Source organism: Lygodium microphyllum, chromosome 6, assembly GCF_053477565.2.
Source record: "Lygodium microphyllum isolate KBCC chromosome 6, Lygodium_microphyllum_v1.1.10, whole genome shotgun sequence".
NCBI lineage: Eukaryota > Viridiplantae > Streptophyta > Polypodiopsida > Schizaeales > Lygodiaceae > Lygodium > Lygodium microphyllum.
The window spans coordinates 65,711,631-65,730,879 of record NC_141140.1 but is presented as its reverse complement, the minus strand read 5'-3'; the positions used below and the strand labels follow the sequence as shown (position 1 = coordinate 65,730,879).

Here is a 19,249-nt window from a genome sequence, read left to right as displayed (position 1 = left end):
ATTCGTACATACATCTTGCATTCTATTAATCCCATCTATTTTTGCTCGTGATGGCCTTCGCCCATAAGGCCCACACATATACCCAACAATCAAAACCTCTTCAACTCCAAAGACAGACTTTTGTCCATAAAGAGTTAAATGCACCTCTTCTAGACGTGTCGAAATCCTCTCACAATCCACAATATGGTCTGCAACAAATTGTCTGCATCCATGAGCATCCATCTCTTCATTCTTTTCATCTACTGCACACCCTTTGATTGGAACATCATCCAAGAAGGGCATAGTCAATTGTGGTATAAACTCCCTACGTACCCTATTCATAGCATTTGTCATGTGTGCCACTGAGTTTGTTGCACCCTGTGGGAGAGTACGCATCCGTACTAGCCCCAAAGATGTCTTCATGGTTGTGATATCCCTGCTTTCAATTGCAAGCTGAAACTAATCATAACCCGAGTAAAGATCACCCAAAGAATAGATCGCTCTACCTGCAATAGCCTCTGCAAATTCATCAACCACAAGACCTGCACCCACATTTCTTATGGTCACTTTATTGACCAGTTGCATGTCTTGAATAAATCTCACAGCCCCATTTTTTTGGGCACAGTAAACCAACGATTCGAGTATGGGGCTGAAGAAGGCTCCAAGATCTTCATGCGAATCTTTTCATTAGCAAATCCATCAGCTTTGGCAAGTAAGCTTTAGGCACTCGAATAGGCCTCAAGTTCCATGGTACATGTGGCACAGTAAATATGAGCATAGGAGAGACAACATTTGGATCCACACAACCTATTTCACTTGGCTGAAATGCAAATGCCTTCCCATGTCTAGCCAACATCCGCATAAAACAGTCTCTCTCAACAGGCAAAAGAAATCCTTCTACACCAACTTTCAATTCCTGTAATGTTTCAGATGTAAACTGATGACCTATATCTTTAGGATCCCGTAAGCTTGGCTGCCTTGATACTTTTTCATACATACCCTTACTCTCTAGTGGAAGTGGCAAAGCAATTGGTTTCACCTTTTTGTCAACTGTCTTATACTTTGTGTCCACAAGTGTTTCAGCCCATTGTAATCCTTCCTGCTGAGCAAACAATGCTATAACATCATACATATCCAAAGAACATACTAACAACACTCTGTTTTCAGCCTCATTTTCTGCATGTATAGTTGCCGAAATTTCAGCCGTAGTATCAGTAATATTCAGCCCATAAAAGATGCCTGAAATACCATCATTTTCAGCTAGCAACCCTAATGCTCTTAGTTTCTTAGTAGCCCATTTCATAGATATGCGTTCAGCCCTACACATAACTTCCATAGGCTTAAACCGACATGAACTGTTTACTGTAAACTGAGAATTACCAATAGTAAATACATGCTTCATTTCATCAAGAGGCGAGTACACCCACTGAACAGCACTACTGTAGCCCCACATTACAACGGTGCTTAATGAAAATTCAGATCTTTGCATTCCCTTGCATTTGAAACCAAAGGAGACTCTCGAAGCGTATCTCGATTTCTAGGATGATTAACACAAACAGTAAGAAATTGGATTGCTTTTCTCCCATCCATGCTTTTGACTCTTATATAAGCAGAACCATCATCAAGCACCTTTGTTTCCATACGCACACCTATAATATAGGGTTGTCCCAAAATCACTGCATATAAGGAATTATATTGCACAAAGAAGTGTTGCTCTTCCTATACATCACCAATCGTCACTTTTACACTAGGACATGCAGCATAGAGCTCCCTTGAAGAATTATTTGCAGCCCTCATTCGCCAACCATGATCAGTGTCTACAGTCCATGCACCATTTTCATACAATCCCCGCTCAATGACATTTATCTCAGACCCATGGTCAAGTAAAGCAACACAAAGAGTTTCACGTTCCCTTATTTTCACTACCGTTTCAATGGTAGCTCTAGCCCAATGATTTCTTGTGTAGTGACTTCGAGGAATAAATCCTAGAGTCTCTTCTCCATATTGTTGCATTTGCCTTACTCCACCATGCATATTGCTACAAGACAATGCATTTTCAACCACTTTCTTATCTTTTCCACATGCTGTCCATTGATTAGTAGCATCCTGTATAGACAATCCAGTATTTACTTCATGCTCATATTCAGCCCGAATACCCAACAAACCAATTTCCTCTTCAAATTGCAGCAATGCACTAGTGGTATCACCAAGAAACTGACGCTTCCTTTTAATTATGTCAATGATCTCATCATGAAATTCTCGCTTGGCAATGCCAAGCACCTCTCCTATAGTAAATTCCACCCGACTGTTTAAGATCCGTTCTTCAAGAACCTTCTTAAGATCTGTGGCTGTCTCAATGTTAGATTGCAACTTATATCCTGGCTGCTTGCCCTTCTTTTTGCCCTCTTGTTTGTTATCCTATTTTTGCTCCTGACTGACCTCTTTTATAACATGCTCGGAAGGTGGCTGATTTGCATCTTTAGGCTGATCCACACTTCTTCTTGTTATTCTTTTAGATGTCCCTGCAATATCTTCATCTCTTTTTCGTATTTCTTCCACAAATATATCCGTGTTTTGTACCTTTGCTAAATATGCATACACTGAATATGCATCTACCGGTGATTCCCAACCAGTTATACCAAGAATGTCTTGCCCTACATGAGACATTTCACAATCAATGACCTTTCTCTCTTCAACTGCATGTAAAGCATGTGTCCATATTTCAACCTTTGGACCAACCATCACTTGGCCATGCATTCTATCCAACTGTAAACCAAAAGTAGAAGCATGTACCGCAGCATAAGCATTTCGGACAGCCAAGCCTTCCAACAACTTCTGCATACCTCCCTTTCCAAAATTCAAAGCAAGAGACAATCCCATTTTTCGTGCATGAATATTGCCATCTTTCCAAAAGATGAGCTGTTGTGCCAAGGCAGCACAATCCTTTCTCTCGTGCTGCAAACAGTCACACCACATACATCTTTTTCAATGCTTAGAGGTTGCTGCCCGTCCCCTTTCCTCTTGTCCTTTTTCGTCCAATTTTGCAACCTTCAATTGAAGATCCCGCATGCTTTTGACCAATTCATCTAAGACATCTTCCCTAACAGAGAGAACAATAGCAGGTACAACCATAGGGTTAGCCACAGAAGTAAGTGGCTTACTAGATACATCAACTGTCTTTCCCATAACAGTGGGCAAGCTAGAGACATGCAATCTTTCTCTTCTTCTATGCTTCTTCACAAGTGCAGTAACAGCTTCCTTGACATGTCTCCACTCTGTTTTCAAACCTGTCTCTGTAGTTTGATCCTCCAACAAATCATCAAGCTTCTCTTGAAGCTCAGGATCAACTGCCTATAGAAACAATTCAATTTTCTGACTTGCAAGAGCTTACTGTTCTGCGAGATCCAACTGCTCAAATCGACTTTCAAATTCTCTTAACAATTCTGTAGCCACAAGAACCTTATTGAGTTGTATAACCCACTCCTGAAAAGTCTTGCGCGTAATCAAACTGATATCCTCAATATAAAATTCTTCCCTGAGTGTCTTCTTGAAGGCTACTTAGTCAGCATCCTACAAGTATAATTCAGTAATCCGTGCTTCCAGTTCATGAACAGTAACACGTACAAAATACCGGCTCCATGTAGATTGAGCCACCCCAAAGAATTCCATCTTCTGAGCATAGGTATATACATATGCAGATACATTTCTGCCATTGAATAACTTCACCTCACGCTCAACTGCTTGCAAAGCATTCATCACAACACTTTCTGTTTGAGCTGAAGCTTGCATCACCTATTGTTGTTGTTGTACCTGCATAAGCATATTCATATTTTGCACCAACTGTTGCAAAACATCACTGGAGAATGTATTCAAAGTTTCTCGCATCTTGACTTTCCTTTTTTTGACGACCTTTCACGTCGGGTTCACCAATGTCAGAGGGATTTTTGTCGAAAGGTCAAATCCACCGGGGATCAGAAGTAGAAGGAAGTAGAGATAGAAGATGGAAAAGAAAATAGAGAATACCCAAGTGGTAAACACTACAAAGATAAATCACAATGAATTGAATCAATATGTATTGAAAGAACCTGAAATCTTCGCACTACTCAGAAGCAATCTCCAGGTATTAGATCTCCTGAAGCTTCTTTGTAGAACAAAACATGCATAAAAATTACAGCTCCTTCTCTGCTGCTCGAAACCCAAATCTGATGGCTCCATTGGCTCTGAAAGGGAGGTAAAACCAGATCACGGATCTCCCAGATCACTCCTTCTTCTTCTTTCAGTTCAATCTGCAATTTTCAGCATGTTTACAGCGATCGCGATACGCGCGATTTCATCAATCGATTCCTCTTGTGAAAATCCCATGATTGGCTGAAAAAGCAACTAGCTTTTTGCATGCCATCCTAAACTAGAAGCTTTTTTCTAACTTTTTTCGATTTTTGCAATAAATAATATCAAAAATATGCTAAAATTATCCAAAAATCTAGTATTTTCGGATAAACCATGCAACTCAAACTAGTACTAATGGCTCAGATCACATTGACTCTCGAGATCAATATAGAAATCGGATGATGATGCATTCCATATTTTTTAACACTATGTCCTCATAACATCACAACAACGGATCGACATCTTGCTTCTACAGGAGCACAAGCTCACCCGCACCCAAGCCCAGCGGGTTGGAAAGGTACTTTCGAGCAGCTCGCACACTTACTAAGAGCACGCCATAGGTCCCCACTGCAGGAGTGGAGGCGTATGCACCTCTATTGGCCCGAGTCTCACCGCCTGTGTACAAGATCACGCGACGATAGCACAAGAAGGGTTCTATGGATCAGATTGGATATTGGGGACTCGTGCATTGGAGTCCTCAATGTCTATGCCCCTACGGATATTAGGACACGCAACAAGTTCTGGGTGGAGATCACAGATGGACTCTCAGAGGTGGACTCCTGATCGTTGGAGGAGATTTCAACAACCTGGAGGCTTTGGAGGACCAGCAAGGTAGAGGCAGAAACTACCAAGGCATGGCTGGGGAAGAGCAAGAGGCAAGGGAGGTCTTTTTGATTGTAGTCGGAGCACGTGATGCTTGGAGAGACCCTGCCTTCCACAAGAGGGAGAGGTCTTTGGACTTCTATTGGGGATACAAGCGGCTAGGTGGAGTCCTGTTGGAGCGGCTGATAGGTTTTAGGAAGGAGAGTGGGGAGGCTCTCGTGGAGGCCAGATTGAGCAGTTGGCAGGCACCACGTTGTCCGATCATTACCCGGTTCTCTTGACACTTGACCCCCCAACATCCGCCCTAGACACACGATCCTGTCGAATCCCTGACTCGATCTATAGGAGGGAGGAGGTGACGAGACACATAGAGCAGATTTGGACCAAAGAGTGTTGATGATGTAGAATGGGTATCTCCTATTGTAATCAGACCAAAGAAGAATGGAAAATGGAGAATATGTATTGATTTTAGGGCCTCTTAATGCTACAACCAAAAGGGATTACTATCCTCTTCCATTTCACAATGAGATTTTGAATCAAGTATGAGGTCATGATCTTTGTAGTGTATGTGATGGGTTTCAGGATACTTATAAATCAAAATAGCAAAGAAGAATCAGCGTTCATTACTCCTTGGAAATGTTTTTGTTACAAGGTAATGCCGTTAGATCTGATGAATTCGTATGCTAGCTTTCAAAGATGGGTTAATTGGGTATTCAATTTATTTTGGGAAATACTTGCAGGTGTTTATAGATGACTTTTGCATATATAGCTTTAGAGCTTTGCATTCTAAAAAGCTAAGCTTGATGGAGTTTTTTGCAAACTATAGACAGTTAAATCCTAATAAATGCAAGATAGCAAGAGGTAAAGTGATACTCTTGGGTCATAAAGTATCTGCTATTGGTATTTCATCTCAATGTAATAAATTTGAGGGCTTACTTCCTATGGATTCTCCACAAACTATAAAAGAATTGATGAGCTTTGTTCAAAAATTAAGGTATCGGTCAAGGTCTTTTCGTATGCTAGCTCAATATGTGTATCCTTTATAGAAAGCAATTCGAAAAGATCCTTTAGTTTGGACACAAATTCAAGAGGATACAATTCTACAGATAAAGGAGAAGCCATATACTTTGCTAGTTCTTGTGCCTCCAAATTGGGATAAGCTTTTTGTCATTAGCATCAACATTGCAAAAAATGTCGTCGAAGCTATTTTGATACAGAAAGGGAGCTAATTTTCAAAAAGTTGTGTCAAGGCACTAAAAGCAAGGAGTCGAAAAAATATCATAATCAAGGACAAGCCCTCTGCTTGGAATTTCTTTGTAAGGTTAAGATTGAAGGCTCATTTTCACCTTTTTACTAGTGTTAGAAGTTTGGCAAAACTAGGAGAAAATCAAATGTTACATTCGATTGCACCTACTTTTAACTCTTTTTTCGGGATCCGCAAGATATTTCGCGAATCTGATATTGATAAGAATTTGTCGATACAAATTCTCAAGTCTAAACAGACTTGGAAAAGCATTTGTCGTAAATGTAGTTAAAAGATGGAAATCGTATCTAATTCAAAAGCCATTATAGTACTTACTAGTTCCCAATTGCTCCACACCTTTTATGTTCTGCTGAAAATGCTCGGAGGGTAACTAAATGGTGGTTGGTTCTATAAGAATTCAAATTTACTTGTTTGAAAGAGGATACTATAAGAGCTAATTTGACATTTCGACCTATAAGGACCTGCCAAAAGTGCAGCTATTATAAAATAAAAGTTGATCCTACATCCTCGAATTCATGAGAAAATGAAGGATAAAGACGCCACCTTATTTCTTTATAGCAGCTATAAAAGAATGCTGAAAAAGGAAGGTTTAGGATTTGCCATTTTGAATGTTGAAGGTCAAGAAGTCAAGAAAGCAAGGAAATACAAAGCAATAAAATGATGATGAGTATGCAAGCTTACATATTGGTTTGAAACAGTGTATTCACTTGGGATACAAAAAGCTATGTTAGTTGTCAAGTAAGTTCAAAGGGAGATGCTAGGTTAGTTGTCACGCAAGTTCAAAATGTCCAAAAAGCTAACAAAGAAGATTTAAGAAACAGGTTGCTCAAGATAAAGGGGTTGATTAAGTAACTACAAAAATTTAAAATTTAGCACATTAACAAGAAATTAACACAAGAGCTCATGAGTTGGCTGAAAATGGTATTTCAATTTATGTTGTTCCCATGAGGGTAGACAATCCTAGATATGAAGGCATGGAAAGCCTTCATTTGATTGAAGAGTTCTTAAAAACTGGCAAGCTGAAATCTTTGGCTCATAAAAGTAAAAAACATGCAATTGTTAAAAAGGCCAAGTCATATACACTTGTAAACGACCAATTGTATGTGAGAGGGGCTAATAATGTATTGACAAGAGTATTGGAAAGCTCTGAACTTCTTGTTTGTTTATCTTCTTGTCATGAAGAAGGATGCGCAGGTCACTTTGGATTTAAGCTAACCAAAAGGAAAATCCTATTAGCAAGACTTAGCCTAATTTGAGTGTTGATGTTGCTCACTAGTATAAAAGTTGCCATGCTGTCAACCATTCGCTAAGAGGGTGTTGATTCCAAAACTTGTTAAAGCTATTGTTGCCTATGGGCCATTTGAGAAATGGAGTTTGGGTTTCATTGGACCTTTTGGCAAGAAGTAAAACCAAAAAGTCTTATATCCTTATTGCAGTTGATAACATGACCAAACAATCTGAAGCAAAAGCCACTCGAAAATGTAAAAAAGAGAATGTAGTTCAATTTCTAATGGAGGATATATGCTGTTAGTTTGGGATATCATTAGAAATAGTGACTGATCAAGGTCCCCACTTTAGGAATAAAATTGACAAGGAAGTTAGATTTGAAGCGTAGGTTTGCTACCCCTTACTACCCCCAATGTTATGGGCTAGTAGAATCATTCAATGGGACTTTGCAAAAGATTCTCTTTAAACTCGTGGAAGACCATCCAAAGGATTGAAACAAGTACTTGCATCAAGTTTTATGGGCTTGTAGAACAATTCAAAAGACGAGTACAGGCTTCACCTCTTTTCATTTGGTATATAGTTACAAGGCTATAATGCCTACAAATGTCATGTTTTCCACAAGCCATAATGGAGTTTGTAATAAGATGTCAATTGGATCAGTTAGGGCTGGAAGTTAACAAACAACCAAAATTGCATACGCTACAGCTGGATAGACAACAAGCAATGGATTGTTATGCAAAACAAATTTTGAAAAGGAGAAAATGGTTTGATACGCAACTGAGGAGAAATAAGATATGACAATAGTCTAGACTCTACTTTTCAAACTAAATCTTGAGTCAAATGAGAAGGACCCTTTATGATCAAGAAGTTTGAAAATGGTACTTATCTGTTACATGAACTAGATGGGACAGTTCATAAAAGCAAGAAAAATGGGTTCCATCTCAAGAAATACATTTGTAGAATCCTGTAAATACAGATGCTATAAGTAGTGTATATACAAGTCATAGAGTAGATTGATATGGTTAGCAATTTCGGACAGTTTTGGCATTTTGAAATCTGGTGTTAATCAAGGGGTTTTGAATGATGGACAGCATACTCAGAGTGTACTTTCAGACCTAACAAAGGTCCCTATCAAGTTTGGTAGCCAACTGAGCAATTATGTGGGAGATATACACTCTAAAAGTTTGATGTCTGTAATAGACTGCATGCAAAAATGCAGAATTGCAGATTGTGCAGAGATTTTTTGGGGGCTGAAACTTTGGAACTTGACTCTGACGTCTTCTGAGAAGTAGTAGTTCACAAAGCTTGGCGATCCGAGAGAGGGATTAAATGTTATAAGCAGTTTTATGCCTAGGTGTCTCGATTGACAAGGTTTTGGAAATCAAAGCATGTCTTTGTCAGCATTTACCATCACTTGCAAACATGATGTGATCCCCCCAATGAGCCGCTACTCGAGATTCCCCAAATACCACTTTACCAAAGCACAACTGGCTGAGCACTTCAAACCTCAACCACTATGTATTTTCACCATACATGTCTCCATTCCACCCCTCCAAGCAAGAATGTTCCATAAAATAGCTACTATGACGAGAACTGCAAGGAAACCCATCTTCGTCTCCAACAAGGTGAAGCACGAGGCACATACGCACACAAACAAACATGCTCGATCTTTCATCGCCTGATGTGGCAAAAGAAGAGAGCTTATTTATCATATTAGAGCACAAGTTCTACTAGCTATTCTTGGGACAAGACAGTAAGAAGGTGCAGAAGGCATTCCAAGGGCCCCAAGCCCATACACCCATTACCTCCGCAAACACATTGGTGTGAAAATACTTAACAATGAGCATGTCATTGCATGCAAACAAATTGGACAAGCAATGTAAACCATTCATTTGCCTTTTCAATACTTACCCACAGTGGGAGTCGTGCTAATGGATGGGAGTCTCAAATGGTAACTCGCATGTTCGCCAAGTGTTTTTGTTACTCAATTTTGAAATATATTCCTATTGCGAGAAGCGCGGTCCTACTAACAAGATTTGCAGTTCCACTGTGGTATTTGGAATCCCAAGTGGAATTTTAAGTGTTTAATGGAATGTTTACCACTTGGCATGGTAGAGGGACCTGAGTAATGAGGGGAAAATGTGAGAGATGTGAGTAGACAAAAAATTCACATGCCTTCTATAGTGTTGATTCAAAAAACTTTTGTCAAGAGAGATTCTTGGCTTTTGTCCTGTGGTGTTACCTGGAGAGTCAATAAAGGCCAACCACCCAATTCACCTACCAATGCAGCATGCATATGCTACCACACTATATGAAGTACCGGAGCAATCCCCCGTTGCCCTAACAACCACAGGGCAAAACTCATGTCATCTACCTTCTTGAGCATAGGAAGATTCACGACGCTATCAACAGACTCCGAAATGGCCATGCTTAGGACCATGATGGACAAGTAGCAAAGCACCTATCACATGCCAAAGATATACTCACATCCCTTCTAGGCCACCTGTTCAACAAGGCCCTATGTGAAGGCTTCCCTACCAGTTGGTCAACTAATACTATAGTACCAATCCGAAAAGCTGGAGACCTTATGGTTCCTATGAACTATAGAACAATCAGACACGTGCTATCAAGCTTTACGAATCGATACTAGAGCATGAGTTGAGCAAATGGACAAGGAAGCACCAACATCGAGCATGTGGACAAGCAAGGTTTAGGAGGGGATACTCGACCCTTGAGCATATCCTCACACTTTGAGCCATCATCAAGGAGAGTAGAGCATAAGGAAGCAAATATATTGTTGCCTTGCGGATTTCCGTAAGGCCTTCGACACAATACCACATGCCAAGCTCATGTAGAGATTACAAGATCTAGAGATCTTGACAAAGATGAGATGGGGGGTACTTGCACTATATGAGGCAAAGATTACAGGATCTGGAGATCTTGACAGAGATGAGATGCGAGGTACTCGCACTCTATGAGTCAAGACAAGTCCGAGCACATGGAGGGCTATGGAGAAGATTAGCACCACCATTGGAGTGAAACAGGGATACCCACTCGCACCTACCCTATTCAGCCTTTATATTGATGAGATATCAGATTACATTGATAGACTTAGGGGGAAGGGAGCTGCCCTAGGATATCCATATTACTATATGCAAATGACATAGTGCTCATCTCCAACACACCAAAAGGATTGCAATGACACCTAGATGCACTATAGGCCTTTTGTCAAGACAGAGATCTCACTATGAACCTTGAAAAAACCAAGATTATGATGTTTAATACTTCCTCCTAGTGGATTCGGCGATCAATATCCCATTTCACGTTTAGAGAGGAGATAGTGGAGATGGCCCATAGATATGTTTATCTAGGGGTCACATTTTCAAGGCCGAGATTCACTTTGAGGATAGTAGCAGAGGATAGACAAACACAAGGCTATGCAACTCGAAGATCAATGGAGAGCCAATGCGTACGCATATAGTTTTAGGAGCCTTGGGCAAAGCTCTAGCTCTTCAACTCTCTAGTCACACCAGCACTTCTATATGGGGTCCCTATATGGAGATCGAACCTCTACCACACAAGGAGTGCCACACAACATCAACCATTACTCAGGAAAGAGAAGATATATAAGGGATAGGAGCAGATGGAGAGACCCCTAGTGCTGATGATTTCACAAATGATCTGAAGTAAGCCCTGTTGAGAAACCCTTCACATGCAATTTACGTTTTGCATTTTGCGTTTAGGGTTTTGCATTTTGTGTTTAGGGTTTCACAATCGACAGCCCCAAAAAGGGGTTGGGTGCCCACAATGGGGCACCACCTTAGACAGCTGGCGCCCTCCCTCCAAGCGCCACCCTAGACAGTCTCTTCTTGCCTATTTATAGGCTACCTCTGTCACTCATTCTTTACGGCTGATTCATTCAGTCCATCACCTCTTCTCTCCAGCCTCTCCACTACCCTCACACCCCTTCAGGACGACATTGTGGTTCGTGGCTGCCTTTGTCATCTGGCTTGTGCTACGGCACCCTTGTTTCTTTGTATCACATTCACTCCATGATTCAAAACTTCATCATTCCATTCATCAAAGTTTCTTTTCTCTTTTCTTCTCTTCCCCATGTTTGCCGAGTCCTTGGCACTTCCTGTGCCACCTCTTCTTTCTGAGCCACAAAAATCATTCTACATCGACTATCAAAGTACTATGCTCAAGGCAATAAGACGCATCCAATGTGCACTAAGTCCTTTCAAGCACATGGAGGATTGATTGGCGCTACAACCTCCTGGAGATCATCGCAATGCAAACGGTAGTCTTCTCCCACCTATTTTCGGGTACAGTGGCTACCACGGCCCGCGGTTCTGCAATCCGCTCCATCGAGAGACAGTGATTGTTTGATACCGTCTCCTCATCAGTCCGCTCCTTCAAGAGACAGTGGCTCCTTGGCTCCTTCCGCTTCTTCGGCTTCCTGATCCGCTCCATTGAGAAGCAGTGGATTGTTCCCCACTCATTGCTCAGTTTGAGCCCCACCCTTCACCCTCACCTACTCAAGTTTGAGAGGCCACCTCTGGAAGTTCTTCACCACCCCAGATACCTTCTTCGGCATGACCGGCAGCACTTCCTTCATTCTCAGACACTTCGGAGTCTATGATCCATGAGTTTTTGGATTCCCTATCTACCTCAAAGGGGGATTCAGAGGGGAATGATCTTTATTTGCCCTTCGAGGGGGCATCTACATCTACTACAACTTCAAAGGGGGCTCCTATTGCTCCTCCAGTTTCAAAGGTGGTCCCCACCCATCGCTCAATCCTTCACACACCCTGGCGGAGGTCTTTTACCTTCTTCTTCTACCCTTGGATGGGGTGCCTTCCTTCCAACCGTTGTCTCACCTATTGATACCCAAGATCTCAAGGATCTACCTAGATCAGGCCCTTGGAAGTTCAGCCACAACTTGGTGACGAGGCCTTCACATTCCTTCTTGCATGGATACACGGAGCTAGTGGCTTCTCTCCCAAGGTTGAGTTTCGAGTTCTCCAATTTACTCTATCTACTGTTCTTTGCTACAGGTTACCTTTCAGGTGGAAATCTTGGATCTTAGGGATCCTCTACATCTTTTTCCTCCTCTTCTTCTTGCCTTGGTCACTTAGTTCACTGCATGTTTTCATCATCTTTGTACTAGGACGCTTGGACAAGTGAACAATTTCCCCACGAGGGACACTATCCAAGTGGCACCTGGTGCATGAGCATCTTTAGTATGTGTGTGGCATTCCATCTCCACCTCACTCTTCTCTTCTTTCCCCTTTCGAGCCTAAGAGGGGGTGTTGAGAAACCCTTCACTTGCAGTTTGTGTTCTACATTTTGTGTTTAGTGTTTCATGTTTTGCATTTAGGGTTGTGTTTTGCGTTTAGGGTTTCACAGTGGAAAGCCCCAAAAAGAGGCTGGCGCCCACAGTGGGGCACCACCCTTGATAGACAATGCCCTTCCCCTTCGAGCACCACCCTAGACAATCTCTTGCCTATTTATAGGCTGTCTCTATCACTCATTCTTCACGGCTGATTCATTGAGTCCGTCACCTCTTCTCTCCAACCTCTCCACTACCCTCACACCCTTTCAAGAGGACATTGTGGTTCGTGGTTCATGGTTGTCTTCATCATCTTCCTTGTGCTACGGCACCCTTGTTCCCTTGTATCACACACTCCATGATTCAAAACTTCATCATTCCATTCATCAGAGTTTCTTCTCTTCTCCATGTTTGCTGAGTTCACTCTGTGTTCCTCCTCGCAAACCCTATTGTCTCACTAGTACATCATCTTTTGACAAGCCCTATGTACCACATGGGATTATCAGAGCAAAGATAGGAGCACCACCCATGGTAGCAAGGGTCCTATTCCAAACAGTGACCTTCCAACATCAGCTCTAGGACTTGCCAAGACAAAGATACTCTCAACTTGCACTAGACTCGCTTCGATGGCTAGCATCATGGGGAGATGCTAAGCATTGATATGCTCGGGCAAATGCATGGTTACAACTATGGGATTACACATGGATCACCTTCCACCACTACAATACAACTTGGACTGCCCTCACTTGGAGCTCAGTCAAGAAGAGCTAAACTACATCATCAAGATGGACATTATTCAAATACACACAGCCAAGGCATGGGTGACACCTACTAAGCATCTAAGGATGAAGATGGCTTTCTACCAAAAGCATCTTCTACACATCCCTCAATGGCTTTGTAATCCGCTCAAGATACATAGGTGCATACCTGTCTCATGGTGTACAATGCCCCATTGGACAGCTCCGTACATCCTCACACCAGCTATGGATCGAGACAGGTAGATACACCATAGAATCCCTCTCCCCAAAGAACAAGATTTAGAAGCTCTATCAGCTTAGGCCAGAGACAAAGAAGCACTAGTTATGCAAATGTCCAATGTATTATGAGATTAGAGAGCATTTCCATTTCCTGTTTAGAGGGATTTGGGCCACTATCTAGGGTGATGGATTTTCCAGATAAAAGATGTCCCAGGCTCTTCTTATTGGAGCTATGCTATCATAGAGAGCACCTCTTACAAACCCAAGAGCAAAGATAGAGAGCCGCACACCCGCGTACACTCTCTGAGTTCTACTAAGCTTCAACTACTCCCCCCCTACAAAGCCCTCCTCAAATCGACTAGCGGCCCCACCACGAGAGACATGGCCGCAAAGAGGTGCAAAGCCCGTTAATCACGTCCAACCAGTCCACGTTACCGCAAGAGGTATCATCTGTAGATACAATGGACACTATACTGTCATCGAGGGACCATACCTTATCCTTTCCGGTTCTTTGTGCTAGATAGACCCATGAGAGATATCTTGGGATGAAAGTGCCTCCTAAGCAATTTCACATTGTGTCTAGCTTAGACATTATTTTGTACTTATGTGGAGAGATGAGAAGGCTCACTTCACGTGGATCCGGATCCATACAAATTGCCCCCATGATATGTACATGGTAGTGTGCAGCTTTGCTCCAACACATTCTCTATATGCATGGCAAGGGGGAGAGACACCAAATCAACCATTATATGAGGACATTATACATTATTCTAGCATTGGAGATGTCTTGTTGGTGGGGCACTTCAATGCTCACATAGCACAAAGACTACTTCCCTTCTTTGAGAGTTAAAACCACATGTATATAGATATAGCACCAAAGGAGATGTGCGGCTCATCTGAACATCACAAGACACTACTGAGTGCACAAATTATGGGGACCACCTCCTAGCCTTAAGAGAGGCTTACAAGAATTAGCAATCATTAACAGCTTGGATAGTTAACCTGGATCAAATGCTCTCACATGCTTTCCACATAAGCATGCATCCAAACGTATAGGAGAAGCCCTCTCTAGAGGATCTATATAGAAACTAGGAGTGAGCATGGTGGACTATCTCCTAGGGCCCTTATTCCTCATCGCCAACATACAATCCTCCAAAGTGTCCCCTCGTCCACTAGCAATGGCAATCGACCACGCCTACCAACAGTTTACCACCACCTACAGACATAATGTGATCCCTCCAATGAGTAGCCACCTAAGATTCCCCACAGACCAATTCACCAGATTGACAGCAAGTGCTTACTTGGATCATCTCTATTGTTGAAACTTGCAAGAGATGAATCCTCACATATCCCTAGAGGATTATATGGCATAGCTCACATAATAGATGGTACGACGAGGAGTGCAAGGAAACCTATCTTCATCTCCAACAAGGCGAAGCACAAGGGATCTATACATAGCCAAACACGCTCAATCTTTTGCCACCTAGTGCAGCAAAAGAAGAGGGCATTTCTATTCAAATTGGAGCATAAGTTTTACCAACTATTCTTGGGACAGAATAGCAAGGAGTCGTGGAAAGCATTCCAAGAGCCCCAAGCCCATACACCCATATACCCATCACCTCCCCAAACACATGGCATGCATATACTACCTCATTATACAAGGTACATGGGCAACCCCCGTTTCCCCAACCACCAAAGGACAAACTCACATCATCTACGTTCTTCAACACAACGAGGGTTCACGACACCATCAATAGACTCCAAAACGGTCAATCAGTCCCAGGAGCATGATGGACTAGTAGCAGAGCACCTATCACATGCAAATCCTAGCACCCCTTCTAGCCCACCTATTCAATAAGGCCTATTTGAAGACTTCCCTACTAGTTGGTCAGCTAATACTATAGTACCAATCCTCAAAGCTAGAGACCCCACAGTTCCTATGAACTATAGGATGGTCATGGTTGGCCATGTGCTAGCCAAGCTTTATGGATGGAGATTAGAGTATGAGCTAAGCAAATGGGCAGAGAAGCACCAACATTGAGCATGTCGACAGGCAAGGTTTGGAAAGGCTACTCCACTCTTAATCGTATCCTCACACTTTGAGGCATCATCAAGGAGAGGAGGGCACCAAGGAGGCGCGTATAATGATGCTATGTGGATTTCCGAAAGGCCTTTAACACAATATTGCGTGCTAGGCTCATGTAGAGACTACAAGAGCAAGATAGAGATGAGATCAGGGATATTGGCATTGTATGCATCTAAGTACAAGCACCAAGAGGGGTGTTGGAGGAGATCACCACCATTGGCATGAAACAAGGATTGCCCACTCTCACCTACTCTATTTGGCCTTTATATTGTTGAGATATTAGACTACATTGATATCCATACTACCGTAAGCCGATGACATAGTCCTCATCTCCATCACACAAAAGGGATTACAACGCCACTTAGATGCACTACAAGCCTTCTGTTAGGACAAGGATCTCACAGTAAACCTTAAGAAAACCAAGGTTATGGTGTCCAACACTTCCTTCCAATGGATTCAACGATCAATATCCCATTTCACATATGGAGAGAAGATAGTGGAGATGGTCCAGAGACATGTTTACTTAGGGATTACATATTCAAGGCTGAGATTCACTTTGAGGAGAGCAATAGAGAAGAGACTGACATGAGGCTATGCACCTCTATGGTCAGCCAGTGTGCACGCATACAATTTCAAGAGCCTCGAACGAAGCTCTAGCTCTTTGGCACTTTGATCACACCATAACTTCTATATGGGGATTAAGCCTCTACCACACAAGATTAGCCACTACCCACAAGGGAGGACATATATGAGGGGTGGGAAAACATGGAGAGGCCCCTAGTACTAATGATTTCATGGATGATTTGAAGTAAGCCCTCTGTACCACATGAAATTATCAAAGCAGAGATGGAAGCACCACCCATAGTGGCACAATCCGTCTTCCAAAAAATGACTTTCCTGCATGGGTTCTCGACCTTGCCAAGACAGAGATACTCGAGATGCTCTCAGCTCGCACTGGAGTCATCTAGACAACTAGCATTACAAGGGGATACTAAGTGTTGGTATGCTCAAATGGTTACAGTTACATGGATTATGCATGGATCACCTCCCACCACTATAGTACAAATCAGATTGCCCCCACTTGGAGCTCAGCCGAGAGAAGCTCAACCATATCATCAGGATGGACATTATTCAAATACTCATAGCCAGGACATGGGTGACACCTACTGAGGATTTGGAAACAAAGATGGCTTTCTACTGGAAGCATCTTCTACACATATCCCCCAATGACTTTGTTATCCGCCAGAGATACATGGATGCACACCTATCTCAAGGTGTACGATGCACCATTGGACAGCTCCATACATCCTCACACCAACTCTAGATCGAGACAAATAGATAAGCCACAAACTCCCTTCCCCTAGAGGGATTTGCCAACTTTGTCAAGTTGAGCCAAAGACAAAGAAGCACTACTTATGCATATGCTCGGTGCACTACAAAATCTAAAATGACTCAATTTATTCCAAAAAGGTGGCCATTGAAAGCCGCAAAGCGGCTATTATCTTCGTCAAGAACCTTTATAACTTAACAATTTTCCCAATGAAATCCTCAATGATCAATATCTTAAGTTCACTCACCATTTTTAGCAAAAGGTCTTTCAAAAAATTGGAGACCGATAACCTATGTCATCCTCAAACATTTTGAAACTGAAGGACACACAAAAAAACAAATCAAACAACACACGATATGTTGTATGCATATGTCTCCCCCATAGACAATCCAATTGGGAGTGATATCTTCGACACATTGAGCTCTCTTGTAGCAGCATTAAGCATTCGGCCATTGGATATGACCCATTTATATTGATGTACGGTTATGAACCGACACAACCGATTGCCATTGAGCTCAAAGGAGTAAAGTTGACTTTCTGCACAATATGCACAATATGTGAACAATTGCAAAGGAATGCATTAAAGCAACCTAAGATCGTGCTACATCTTATGCTAATTAAATCAACCTAAGATTGTGCAATCCATAGTTGACTTCCTCCATGATATGCATGAAATGTGAACAATTTCAAAGGAAGCATTAAAGCAACCTAGGATCGTGCTACATTTTATTCCAAATTACCAAGAAGATTAGTAATATATATTACAAGTTGGATTTACCTCCACATATCTGAATCCATCATGCCTTTCTATCTTCAAACTTACTAAATCCCCATTTTGCATGTGAAAGCACAATCGGGACAATCTGAATTTATTGTCTCAATTGAAGAAGTATTGCCACTAGAGAATACTGCTCATTACATTCCACTTAAACCTCAATTGGTTCTCAACTATAGGACAAAAAGATCTAGTCAAACTATTTATTCCAAGTATTTAGTCCAGGAAAAATACCACCTAGTGGCGAAAGCAACTTGGCACTCAATACACTCATTGAAGAGCTGCTTTCCTCACTTTGTTCTTGAGATTATTGCTGAGGACAATAATCATATTGGTCACAACCTTGCACCATGAGTGACTTAGTATGAATGCCCTGGGCACTTTAGGGTTAGGACAGGTAAGTACTATTTATAGGACTCAAAGGCACATTTGTACACATTCATTATGTGTTAACTATGCCTGGAATCTATGCCCAATGCTATCATGTCCATACACTGTGATGGTGTGAGTTGGTGGTATGGGACACCAGCTCTCGGTTGGGAGTTAAGTCCAATGTCCATTCTATTATGGCTTCTATGTCCTGGGTACAGTTTATATTGTGTCTTGTGTGTAAGTTGGATCCTAGAGGATGTTTCAAAAAGGGCTCAACTATTGTGTTAAAACAGTACACATTTACAGCTTGAAACAGGCAACATGAAAGAAAGACCACATTTGACCTCCTTAATCAATATCAATTTCTCAGTCATTTTTGCTTGCTTTTATCTACTAGTTTATTGTATAAACCCATGGCAAAGAATCTGCTCCTATAGAGTGTGTGTCTTAACAATGACCAATTCCAAAGCCAAATCATATGGACCATAACAACAAAGATTAGTCATCAGATCCAAGTGAATTTGAGAAGAGTGCACCTCATCAGTACAAAAAGTAAGTTGGACGTGAAGGGTAGTGCTACCACATGCATAAGTGAGTGAGCATGCTTGAATTACCAACAAAGAACCTAAAGACATAAAAGAAGGACTGAAGTGTAAAGGCTAGTAGCCCTAGACATAAGTATGAAGATTCCATTAGATGGCAGTCATTCAATCATTGAGCGAGCATGAAGATCTTGTTCCATGGCACTCACCTAGCAATTTGGTCAAAAGCTCTAAATTACGAAACCTCCACACAGGTCCGTCATTCCATGATGGTAAACCAAACGACTAAAAGTAAAAGTTTCGCAAGCCTGAACTAGTGAGTGCACAAACAAAGAAAAAAACCCAAACATATGTATTGTAATTTGTGCATGTGCAG

The 19,249-nt window shown here is 41.8% G+C and overlaps 1 protein-coding gene across 1 annotated transcript in view; it reads right to left on the bottom strand.

The window, feature by feature from the left end:
* The window catches only part of LOC148034639 (peptidyl-tRNA hydrolase, mitochondrial-like), a 116,986-nt gene that overhangs the window by 63,395 nt on the left and 34,342 nt on the right, over window positions 1-19,249 (bottom strand). The window lies entirely within an intron of this gene.